Here is a 12,387-nt window from a genome sequence, read left to right as displayed (position 1 = left end):
GTTCTGATTGCTGAGTCATGAATGCCTCTTAAGGGTTTTTGCAGACAGACTGCTGAGCCATGCATTCTTCAGATATATCTGTGCTCTGATTGCTGTGTCATGCATGCCTCTTTAGGGTTGTTGCAGCCAGACTGCTGAGCCATGCATTCTTCAGATATATTTGTGCTCTGATTGCTGAATCATGCATGCCTCTTAAGGGTTTTTGCAGACATACTGCTGAGCCATGCATTCTTCAAATCTATTTGTGCTCTGATTACAGGGTCATGCATGCCTCTCAAGGGTTTTTGCTGTCATACCGCTGAGCAATGCATTCTTCAGATCTATTTGTGCTCTGATTGCTGAGTCATGCATGCCTCTTTAGGGTTGTTGCAGACAGACTGCTGAGCCATGCATTGTTCAGATATATTTGTGCTCTGATTGCTGAGTCATGAATGCCTCTTTAGGGTTGTTGCAGACAGACTGCTGAGCCATGCATCCTTCAGATATATTTGTGCTCTGATTGCTGAATCATGCATGCATCTTCAGGGTTTTTGCAGACAGACTGCTGAGCAATGCATTCTTCAGTCCCTGCAAGATACTGTATCGCGCAAGCATTATCCAGTGCTTTCACACAACAGGTGCAATCCGGGCCAAGGGTGGCGGCGGCCCGTTTACGGATTTGAAAAAGACATTCATCCACTCACAACGGTGGTACAATCGCCTCTTAGCTTGAATGGTGCTTGCATTGCTTTTGTTGCAGTTAAATTATTGGTTGTGATGTATTCTCTAAAAGGAATAAATGACTGATATCGTTGAATAATACATTTCATGAATTCATATTTGTTTGCTTTATCTGTGTGCACAATATAAAGACAGGCAATTGCAATAAATCCCTCATTCTATTTTACCGAAAATCGTGGAAGGAGCTGCTGATTGAACTACAACAGGATCTTAACTTGAAATACTGTAGGAAGAACTAAAGTCTTACTTTTTATGTCGAGCCTTGCGCAGTGCTCTTTGCGCTGCACTATGGGAGGCTTCTTGTGAGCACTCTAAACTTCTCCGTGTGGGTCTGACTCCTCCCACACATTGGATTGGCCTTTGCGTGTGTCTTTCAATAATGAAAGCACCTAAATGGCCAAAGGCAGGTGCATGTCCAACCTATTCTCCAAAGGATCACTCCGGTGATCTTTTGCTCTCGGGAGCCAGCAGTGGAGCGCTGGGTGGCAGCTGCATTCCTCGTCGTGGATCAGGTTACTAATTAAACACACTTTACCGGCCATGCTCGTTTACGTTCCTGTTGCTTTGCTCCCGCCTCCCACCCATTGTCCATGTTCACAATGCTCCCGTTATCCGCATTCCCTTTGTCCCTCCCCCTACCCACTTGCGGCAACCCATGAGGTAACACCCCTCCCCCTTCCATTGTCCATGTTCACCAGGCTCCCACCGCCCCCTGCTGTTCGCATAACCTTTGCTCCCGCCCCCCTCCTTTGTCTGTGTTAAACATGCTCCTGCCCTTGTAGTGTTTTTATCTAGGAACCTGAATCGATATTTCTATGTTATGCCCTTGTCCGGTTATAATATATAATATCCATACAACGGCATAGTAATCAAATCCATAATTCAGTCGTAGCACATGCTGTCACATTGAGCAAGGCTACTTCCCCGGCCCCCTAGAAAGCACAACGAGTTCTCTAAACAAAACAAAACCTCCAGCAAACTGGGAAATCCCCCTTGCTTTTGTTTTGATTTTGTCCTATAACTCCTGTAAAGCACTGTAAGAACGGCCAGTTCTTAGTGACATCTTTATTGACGTCTTATGTCCAACCTTACGTCAAACCCGGCACCTTTCAGGTATGAATATACCAACATTGCCTTAAGCAAAGACAGGTGGTGGTTTTGGAGCAGAGCAGCTATCTACTTGCCCGAGAGCCCAGCTGATGCGAGAGCCCACGGACGCTGCCCCTCCTCTTTGACGCACTGATAGAGACGCTGTCTTTTCTCCTGCAGAGAAATCCAGCTCCGGTGTTTCCAGATACCTTCGCGGGTTACTGGGATATCGAGTCCTGAGAGAGAGATACAAGAGCTCCTGCTTTCTATTTACCCAGGTACGGAGCTGACTAAACCCTTAAAAGAGAATTCTTGAGTCAGATTCTTGGCAAAACAAACTTAACTTAAACTGCTACTTACTTACTCATTCCCACGTATTAGGCTTAGGTCAGGTACACCGGGGTAGGCATATTTAGAAGCACCAGTTTAGTACGATTAGTCAATGTATATATGTATGTATATATTTTATCTATTTTAAAGTATCATATGGCTAAGAAACCATATCAATGCTTTTACAGTATTATTTTATAATCCTCCTTTTACTGTACGCACTTTACTTTACTATGAGTATTGCAATTGTGGCAATTCATTTCTCTTGCATGAGGAAGAAGACTGCTCAATAAATACCACCTTTTATTGAAAACGCCCGTCTCTCTTTTCTCTGCAATCTGGTGAAACTAAGTACGCACATTTGACTGAGTGAAATAGCTGTCTATTGTTTTCACACGACTCTAGAGATACACTCTTATTCTGGGAGAGCAAAGTTGTCATGTTTTATGGTTGTCAGAAGCTAATCCCTTCTTGTCTATCCAGAGAGGTTAAACTCCTCCTCGTTTATTCGAGAAAGTTTCTAGTGACCTCTGAGCTAGCTGGCAAACCTTAAGTCTAATATAGTCAGTAGAGACCTAGTCGACCTCAGTCCTACGTCTACACTGCCGTTTATATTATTCCAATGCGCAGAGCCTATTGGGAATATAGGAACTACACTACATGGCGCCCAACGTTTGTAAGGCGATAAATCTAACGCAAGACGTTAGAGTAACTCAGTCGTGCTTTTTCACACAGACCCTTTTCCCCGTAAATACTCCAGAAGACGTCTGGAGTGGGTAAAAGGTTAAAAATCTGCCGGAACTTAGTAGGAAGAGATTTCTATGTATAGTTTTTGGTTTATTCAACGTTGAAGGATACAGTGTTCCAAAATATTGTGCACCTAATCTTTGTTTCCTTAAAACTTGATCTGCAACAAAACCTTTCTGTTAGTAAAAATGACAGAAAGTGACGACGAAAGGGAGGCAGCTAGAATAGCAGCTCGACTCCTAGAGGATGACACTAGTCTCCTGCAGACCGACCCGAATGCTATACTCATTCCGGTCAACATAAGAAAAACTATAACTCTTAAACTTATAGAGAATGGACTAACATCGAGAGGTGGTATAGTCGTATTCGTAATTGAGGCACATGAATATCGGCAGACAGAGGTATTCTATTCATGGATAAACTTTCCAGCAGCAAACGCTGTCACACACGAATTCCACTATTACCAAATAGAGGAACCCTACGGAAGAGTACACTCCTTTCGAGGAGGTGGAAATCCCATTAAAATACCAAGAGCACCTGCTCTGGTTTAAAGGCGCCCTAAAACATAATAATCACATCACCAGGCTCGGTCCACTAGGTAGACCAGGAGCAACGTGGCCGGTCCTAGCCAGCTACATACCACATCCTGACATAGAAAAAATGTCAGGCGAAGAACTCTTAGTTAAAATAAAAGAATTAACACAGGCATATAGAGAGTTAGTTCAATTGGCAACAGAGGATATAACTTTCCTCCTGAAATTGAAAGAAACAGATATAGTGGAACAGCCATTTGAACTTGCCAGAATTATAGAAAAATCCTATGAAGAACTAGGAAGAGATAGTTTGGGTGGGAAACCAGTAAAACCACAACTAACTGAAAATCCTGAAAAGATATTTATTAAAAATAATCCAAATACTCCAAAAAAAGAGCTGGAATGGAAATAAACAATCCACTCCCAAAGAAAAAAGATTCCAGTCCAGAGGAAGGTCTCCTCGACAGAGAGAAAGATCTCCGAACCAAGGACACAAGTCTCCCCAGAGGGAGCCCTCTGAGAAAAGATACAACCTTAGAAATAGGGATAATTTAAAGAAACCTGATAGATATCAAGATATTGATACACGTCCCTCTCGATCTTTTCAGACTTCCTCGCAGAAATCAGAAAGAAGAGGACGGTCAGAACACAGGGAAGAGCACGTCAAGTCCAAAGACAAGGAACCTGCTCATCAAAGTAAAAAATTACAATTTCCAAAAAAGAAGGTAGCCAGTATTAAAATAATCAGACATGCCGAGGATACTGAGGACACAGCTGAAAAACGGAGAGTGGGCCCAGACAGTGCTAGACAGCGCAGCAGAAGTGACCATAGCTCGCAAGATCCTGATGAATCATCTGGAGACAGTGGACACGAATTAATACATTCAAGTGGAAACTGCAGATACCAGAGTTAGCAAACCTCATAAAATATACGAAATAACATTACGTATAGAGGGAGATAAGACTAGGAAAGTAAGGGGTCTATTTTGGGATAACCTTTCAAAAGGCTATGACATCCTTTTAGCAGAAAAAGACTAGCCACCAGAGTTTGTCAGAGAGTGCCCTCATGGCGAAGAAATGATTATGCCTGCCTTCTCAAATCATATTCCAATTCATAGAAAATATACATATGCAAGAAAGTGGGCAGTAGCCCAAGCTCCTGCATTATATAAAAATCATGTAGGATGGGATGAGGACTCTCCTCCTCACAAAATCCAGTTAAAATGTCAACCAACTGCACAAAGGCAGTACCCAGTTAAACAAGAAGCTAAAAAACAAGTCAGGGAGATCTTAGATCAACTTGAATACCAAGGGGTGATTGAAACATGCACCTCACAAATGAACAATCCTTTGTTTCCTGTCTCCAAGCCAGATGATTCATATTGTCTAGTTTTGGACTACAGACACCTTAACTCATGTTGCGAGACATTTGCAGTACAAAACTCACACAGTGCAGCACTAATGAATAACATCGTGCGCAAAAAATACAAAACGACATTAGACATCTCTAATGGGTTCTTTTGTCAAAACATAGCACCTGAAAGCAGGTATTTGACCGCTTTCTCAATAATGGGTTCGCAGCAAATTTCTGTCGACTCCCACAGGGATTCAAGAATAGCCCAGGTTTATTCTCAGCAAGGGTAACAGAGTTACTACAAATGTATGATGATGAGGCATTATCTTATGTCGATGACATCTATCTGACAGATGATGACTTGGATACTCACTTGAAAAGAGTGAACACCATAATACTTGGGTTCGCAGCAGAGGGTTACAAATTCAACTTTAAAAAGTCACGAATTGCCCATCTAACTGTCCTGTTTTTAGGATATGAATTATCAAGTAAAGGCAAAAGCCTAGCAGACAATTTCTTAGAGAAGTGCGCTGTTACTCCAAGCACCAAAAACGCTGAAGAACTTACAATCAATACTAGGTTTCCTGAATTTCGGAAGAACTTACATTCAAAATTATGCAGAGAGGGTTAAACCTCTCTATAAATTAATAAAACCTGATTTTAAACCAATCAATTGGACTCAAAAACACACAGAAATTTTGAGATCATTGCAAACAGACATGTTAGCTAAAACAAAATTCCAAACTCGCGATAATACACGCAACCTTGTAATCCGAGTCATCCCAGGAAGATGCGGATTCACGTACCTGACCTCTAATGAGGGAGAAAAGGTACCAATAGCATACAAATCACATTTGTACACAGAAGCTGAAAAACATTCAGTCTTGCGGAAAACATTGTAAATGCGGTTCAAACAGCTGTAGCAAAAGAAAGAGCCCAAGCCCAAGGCAGACAGATAACTGTTTTAACAGCAGAATCAGACTTTGAGGCATTAACAAGCCCACGCAATTTGACTACCGTGGCATTAGATCCAAAATGGGTACAATGGGAAAATTCTCTTGCGACAGAAAAAGTGAAATACTATTTTGACCCGAACATGAAAAAACTGAAAGATCTAACATATGAAAAAGAATATCCTGTGGCAATCGAAATTCTGCCCCTACAACTGTACGCCTGTGTAATATGTACAGACGGATATGCACAACCCTCAGTTTGGGGAAAGCAAGCTTACAATGCTACGTGCGAGGTTGTTAAATGCCGGTGGCGAGGAGGTAAATTGAGACCACTGGTAACAATGTCACAATCTGTAAAAGACAATTCAGGGCAACAAAATGAATTAATAGCTTTAAAAATGGCGCTCGATATTGCCGATCGCGAATTCCCGTCACTAATAGTGTACGATTCGCATTCCTGCGTCAAATCTTACAATAATGACTTAAAGAAATGGGTTCAAAACGGTTACAAAGATGACACAGGTGCCACAATCAAGCAGAACTCGCTTTGGGAACAAGTAGTTCTTTTACAGAAAGAACTACAAAAGACTCACGTGATACATACACTGAGTCATCAGCGTGATGGCGTTCACGTTGCAGGGAATTCATTGGCTGAGTTAGCCACAGCGGAAGCAACTAATCTGGCTTCCGTAGCCACAAAAAAGCGTTCAGAAATATACATAGACTAGGAAACCATGCTGGCAGTAAAAACGTCTTCAAAAGGCGACTGTGCAGCGCTACCCGTGAACTATCCACTCAATTATACATACATAATAGATGCAAACTCCGTTCCTTTTGCTCGAATCCCTGGAGTGGAGGATAGGGTAATTCCAAACACGAACAGGAGAATCTTCTTGATTCAAGAAGCACACATGGGTGAGGGTCTAAGACACCAGACGATCAAGGAATCTCTGAAAGAATTGCAATCAGAATACTGGTGGCCGGGGATGAGCCTGCAAAATTACAAATTTGCAAAGGTTTGTCCAAACTGCAATCGAGATCGCAGTAGTGAACCGTCCAGAGTAGTGCCCGGACCCCTATTAGAAAGCATAAGGCGATCTATACGCATAATCAAATAGGAGAAATACGTCCCAATGTATATTATTTAAGACTAGATTCACTTAAAATGTAGACCCCAGCGCTCGGCTGACGCCAGAACTGTTATAAAAGATTTGCGAGTCTATATCGGCACATACGCAATTGGCATGCTACATTCTGACCAGGGTCCTGCTTTTAGCTCTCGAGCTTATAAGGAGGCTATGACCAGCATGGGCATTGCATTGCGGTACTCTTGTCCCTTCCATCCTGAGGGAAACGGGATTGTGGAAAGAAAGAAACGAGACATAAAGCAATCTATAACGGTGAGGGTATTAGGTTCGGGTGATGGGTGGGTGCAACATTTAACAAGTGTCCAAAGTAGTCTTAACAATCTGCCAAGAAATTCTCTAAAAGTTTTCAGTCCGTACGAACTATTGTTCGGTACTAGAATGCATATTCAGGACTTAGATATTCAGACTTCAGTGGTAGAAGAAAAATGCTTTGATATCAAAGATCGTTTGGCTATTTTACAGGACTTAAATTAAACAAAAAAAGACCTGAGCAACATAAAGCTAAAACAGCAGCCAACAGCCACTGAAGATAAACCACCTGTCCCAGCAAGGCCTGTCTGGATTCCAAAAATTGGGGATCTGGTCAGAGAGAAGATCGCTGTGAAGAAGGAATTTGGGCCTTCTTACAGAAAAGCAGTACCTGTCTTAGCTGTCAACGGAACAAGATCAGTTGTACTACCGCCCCTTGCTGGTAAAAAGGAGAACCGAGTTGTATCCATCGACCTGGTAAAACCACAATCATGTGGCCAATAATAAGTATTAGGCCCAGTGGACTCCCAAGAAGTAGCAGAAGACCAAATCTTGCTACAATTCAAGAGGTTCAAACTGAGAGACTAATCACTTTTGATAAACCTGCAGTGAATAATAAAGGACTATGCAACAAAGCCATGGAACTTATGCCTCTTAAAGACCAAATTAAAACAGTTCATCAAGAAACACCTGTCTACAACGATGTAGCCACAGACTATGCTAATGAAACAAAGAAAATTCCAAAAGCAAATGAAAATCTGGAAGCGATTCCAACAATTGACAGAACAGCATCTGGCTACTTCATCAATTTCGATGAGTTTTCTGAGGATCCGAGCGAACCTGAAGAACAGCCAACAACAAAAACTTTTAAAGACAAAGTAAATGAACTCTTTCAACAACTCAAAGAAACTTATCTGATTTCTCCATGGATTGAATTTTGGATTGTGTTAGGTGTACTTTTCCTCCAGCTTTGGCTCATCATGGTTCTTTGTTTGGGAAAATTCATTGAGGGAAAATACAGAACAATGGACACAGCAAGTCAGAACATCAACTTCGTCCTAAAGCCACACAAGTCATCTCACATCGAGAAAAGAGAACTATCATCAGTGAATGTCACAGCCAATCCAATACCCGGTGGGGTAGCTTGGAACAAAACAGATTACGAAATCTATGGCCCGGTCGAGCTCTTGAAGTATCCACACCAATTTAAGGTTTCATTAAGTGACTTTGTAAAGCCGAGCACATTCTCTGATGATTGGGACTTTGAAAGTATTAATAATATGATGTCAGATTTAGTAATGTCAGCAAAATTTACAGAACATGATTACTTACAGGGTTCATCAAATTATGAAGAAATGTATTGTTATAATCACTTTGCACATCACTATTTGCATAAATCTGCTCAACCTAGAAATGTTTTAAATTATAATCAATGGGAACATTGTGCAACTCCACCAAAAGGCAGTTCAAAAACATTTTATGAGAAATTCCCATACTTCTCAGGGTTTAATACAAGTGATGCAGAAACGTTTTATTTCAAAATGTTAAATAAGACAGGGGTGAAAACAATGCTGACAAATACTAAATTAATCTATTCAGAAACATTCTAAGAAAAAATGACTACATTTGGTTTCGATTTTTGGAAAAACAACATTGAAACAAAAACAATCTGGGGTACCAAAGATTGGCAGGTCCAAGGTATAGAATCATTATTTAGAGCCTGCATGATCCCAGAACAAATTATATTCTTGAATGACACCATTCAACAGACAACCTGTCTTGGCCTAGCCAAAATAAAGACTTAAACATACCGTCTATTCCAAAGCCAACACCTGACAGTAATAGCACTACAGATGTTGAGATAGACGTATCCCATATTTTTAACCATAACAGAACACATCCTGAATGGAAAAAATGGTTGATCTGGCCCACAGACACAAATAACTGTGAAGATAGATTCTTGAACAAAATATAGGGGTTCAAATTGATCAGGCCAGACCCTAGATACTCCCAGAGACAACATCCAGGGATAGTTACAACATACAGTGTAGGGAAACTCTGCCTCGAATGGCTACAGAAATCCACACTGGCAGAAATTAAGCAACGCTTGACTTTACTTAAAGAAGGTGCTGACTTGCGTGATTTCATAATGGGACCACGCAAACAGCGTCAAAAACGTTTCATAGTGGCCGGTATATACGCAGCTTACAACGAAGCTTGGAAAGAAACGCAAATTGAAACAGCAGAAAAAATACGGAAAATTGACCATATTAATTTGGAAAAATCACTTTCTGTTGTAGACAATGGGTTAATGACTCTGTCTTCCAGAATATATTCACTGGACAGTATTGTATCATCTGCTATTGATATAATAGAGCAGGAATTACTAATGTTACAACACGGTCAGTCCCAATTGCGTTCTATTGTACAGCTTGGCTGGACGTTGCAAAATCTGCGTTCAGGCTGCGTGCCCTGGCGTTTAATCAACACAACGTCATTATTCTCTATCTTTAACCTTACTGATAATCAAATCAGCTTGGCACAAAAAGGAGCAGGATATACGATTTTGAGCATTGAAAAACTTGAGAGATTACCATTGACAATGTCAGAAAGACCTGTCATTGAATGGATAATATACGGAATAATAACTATTCCGATAACAACTTTCCAATTTAAATACTGTCAAGAGTATATACCAGCAGGCCAGTATGAAAGGTTGGGTAAAGGGTACATTAAGTCATCATGGAAATTACCTTACACACACATGTTATAGTGAAAAGGAACAGAATGTATTTCTTAGTGGTAATAATTGTAAAAGATCAATAAGTGGTATACTTCTGTGTCAAAGTATTAACCTGCATGGGGCCTGTGAGGGGACTTCAAATAACCTTTCATGTTACCAGCATGGCACACCTGCAACACGAATAGAGCCATTCTTTAGACTCCAGCAACGATGGAAGAAACGATCCCAGCTATACGCTATCGGGACCGCATAACTAAAGTCCTTGGATTAGCCCAGCTAAGAGATATGAATATGACCTGGTTTCTTTCATTCAGACCCATCTGGCAGAATTGTATCTTACCTGTGCTTTGATGTATGCTATGCGGAGAAGAATGCGTGTTGGACGTCTGTCTTACACTACAATCAGCAGTACCATTGGATACAGATACTTTGCTAAGTCCTGTAACGCCTCATGCATCGTGTTGTCCCCAGCGGTTACCCATCCTGATGACGGCATTCATTGAGACTTCTACAATACGATTAGGTGATAGTGAAGTACGAGATGAGAGCAGCATCACCCAGGTATGACCTTCTGTGAGCAATGCTGATCCTGACATCGACGATAGCAATCATGCTCAAGACTGCACAGTTGCGGTATTTTCAAACTTGGTTGAACTTTCACCTGAAGCCGTAGACATCTTTTTTGCGAGTCTGTCTGAAATGATGTTCTCCCCTGAACAGAAAGAATAACTTTTAAGCAAACAAGCACACAGCGTTCCCTGTACTCTGAATTCGGCCTTCAGCTTTGATAAACAAAAAGCTACTAAAAATATTTGGAACTATTTTTCCCCTGAAAACTAAATTTTTTTTTTCTCTTCCCTTCCAAAATATTTACCTTTTTAAAGGCACTTGTACTCTGCTTAAAGTAGAACTATTCTTAGAGAACAGAACTTCTATTTTTAGGAAATCTAGAGACAATATATTACCTCAGCCTCTAGGACATTTACAGTTAACTGTATTTGTATGTGATGGAATGGTCTCGCCCTTTTTTTCTGTATAAAGAGCCATTTCATGTGTAAATTTCGCAAAATCATTCAGCTGATATATATATGCATCCTTTTTTAATGAATGATTACACTGCTTGAAAAGCGTACAGTACCTATAATCATTTTCATGTATTTCGCATACACCATTTCAAATGCAAAAATGTATTTTGGGGTGGGTTGGTATACACATGCACCTTTTAAATGTTTACTATTGCTTAGTTTTAGTAATGATGGACATTAATTCGTGGAGTGGGTGTAGTGTTTTATATAGGAACCTGAATCGATATTTCTATTTTATGCCCTTGTCCGGTTATAATCAATAATATCCATATAACGGCATAGTAATCATATCCATAATTCAGTCGTAGCACATGCTGTCACATTGAGCAAGGCTACTACCCCGGCCCCCTAGAAAGCACAACGAGTTCTCTAAACAAAACAAAACCTCCAGCAACCTGGGAAATCCCCCTTGCTTTTCTTTTGATTTCGTCCTAGAACTCCTGTAAAGCACTGTAAGAATGGCCAGTTCTTAGTGACATCTTTATTGACGTCTTATGTCCAACCTTACGTCAAACCCGGCACCTTTCAGGTATAAATATACCAATGTTGCCTTAAGCAAAGACACGGTGGTGGTTTTGGAGCAGAGCAGCTATCTACTTGCCCGAGAGCCCAGCTGATGCGAGAGCCCACGGACCCTGCCCCTCCTCTTTGACGCACTGAGAGAGACGCTGTATTTTCTCCTGCCGAGAAATCCAGCTCCGGTGTTTCCAGATACCTTCGCGGGTTACTGGGATATCGAGTCCTGAGAGAGAGATACAAGACCTCCTGCTTTCTATTTACCCAGGTACGGAGCTGACTAAACCCTTAAAAGAGAATTCTTGAGTCAGATTCCTGGCAAAACAAACTTAACTTAAACTGCTACTTACTTACTCCTTCCCACGTATTAGGCTTAGGTCAGGTACACCGGGGTAGGCGTATTTAGAAGCACCAGTTGAGTACGATTAGTCAATGTATATATGTATGTATATATTTTATCTATTTTAAAGTATCATATGGCTAAGAAACCATATCAATGCTTTTACAGTATTATTTTATAATCCTCCTTTTACTGAACGCACTTTATTTTACTATGAGTATTGCAATTGTGGCAATTCATTTCTCTTGCATGAGGAAGAAGACTGCTCAATAAATAACACCTTTTATTGAAAACGCCCGTCTCTCTTTTCTCTGCAATCTGGTGAAAGTAAGTACGCACATTTGACTGAGTGAAATAGCTGTCTATTGTTTTCACACGACTCTAGAGATACACTCTTATTCTGGGAGAGCAAAGTTGTCATGTTTTATGGTTGTCAGAAGCTAATCCCTTCTTGTCTATCCTGGGAGGTTAAACTCCTCCTTGTTTATTCGTGAAAGTTTCTAGTGACCTCTGAGCTAGCTGGCAAACCTTAAGTCTAATATAGTCAGTAGAGACCTAGTCGACCTCAGTCCTACGTCCA

This window comes from Lissotriton helveticus, chromosome 1_1 (genome assembly GCF_964261635.1).
Source record: "Lissotriton helveticus chromosome 1_1, aLisHel1.1, whole genome shotgun sequence".
In the NCBI taxonomy this organism is placed as follows: Eukaryota; Metazoa; Chordata; class Amphibia; order Caudata; family Salamandridae; genus Lissotriton; species Lissotriton helveticus.
This window is presented reverse-complemented; position numbering follows the sequence as displayed.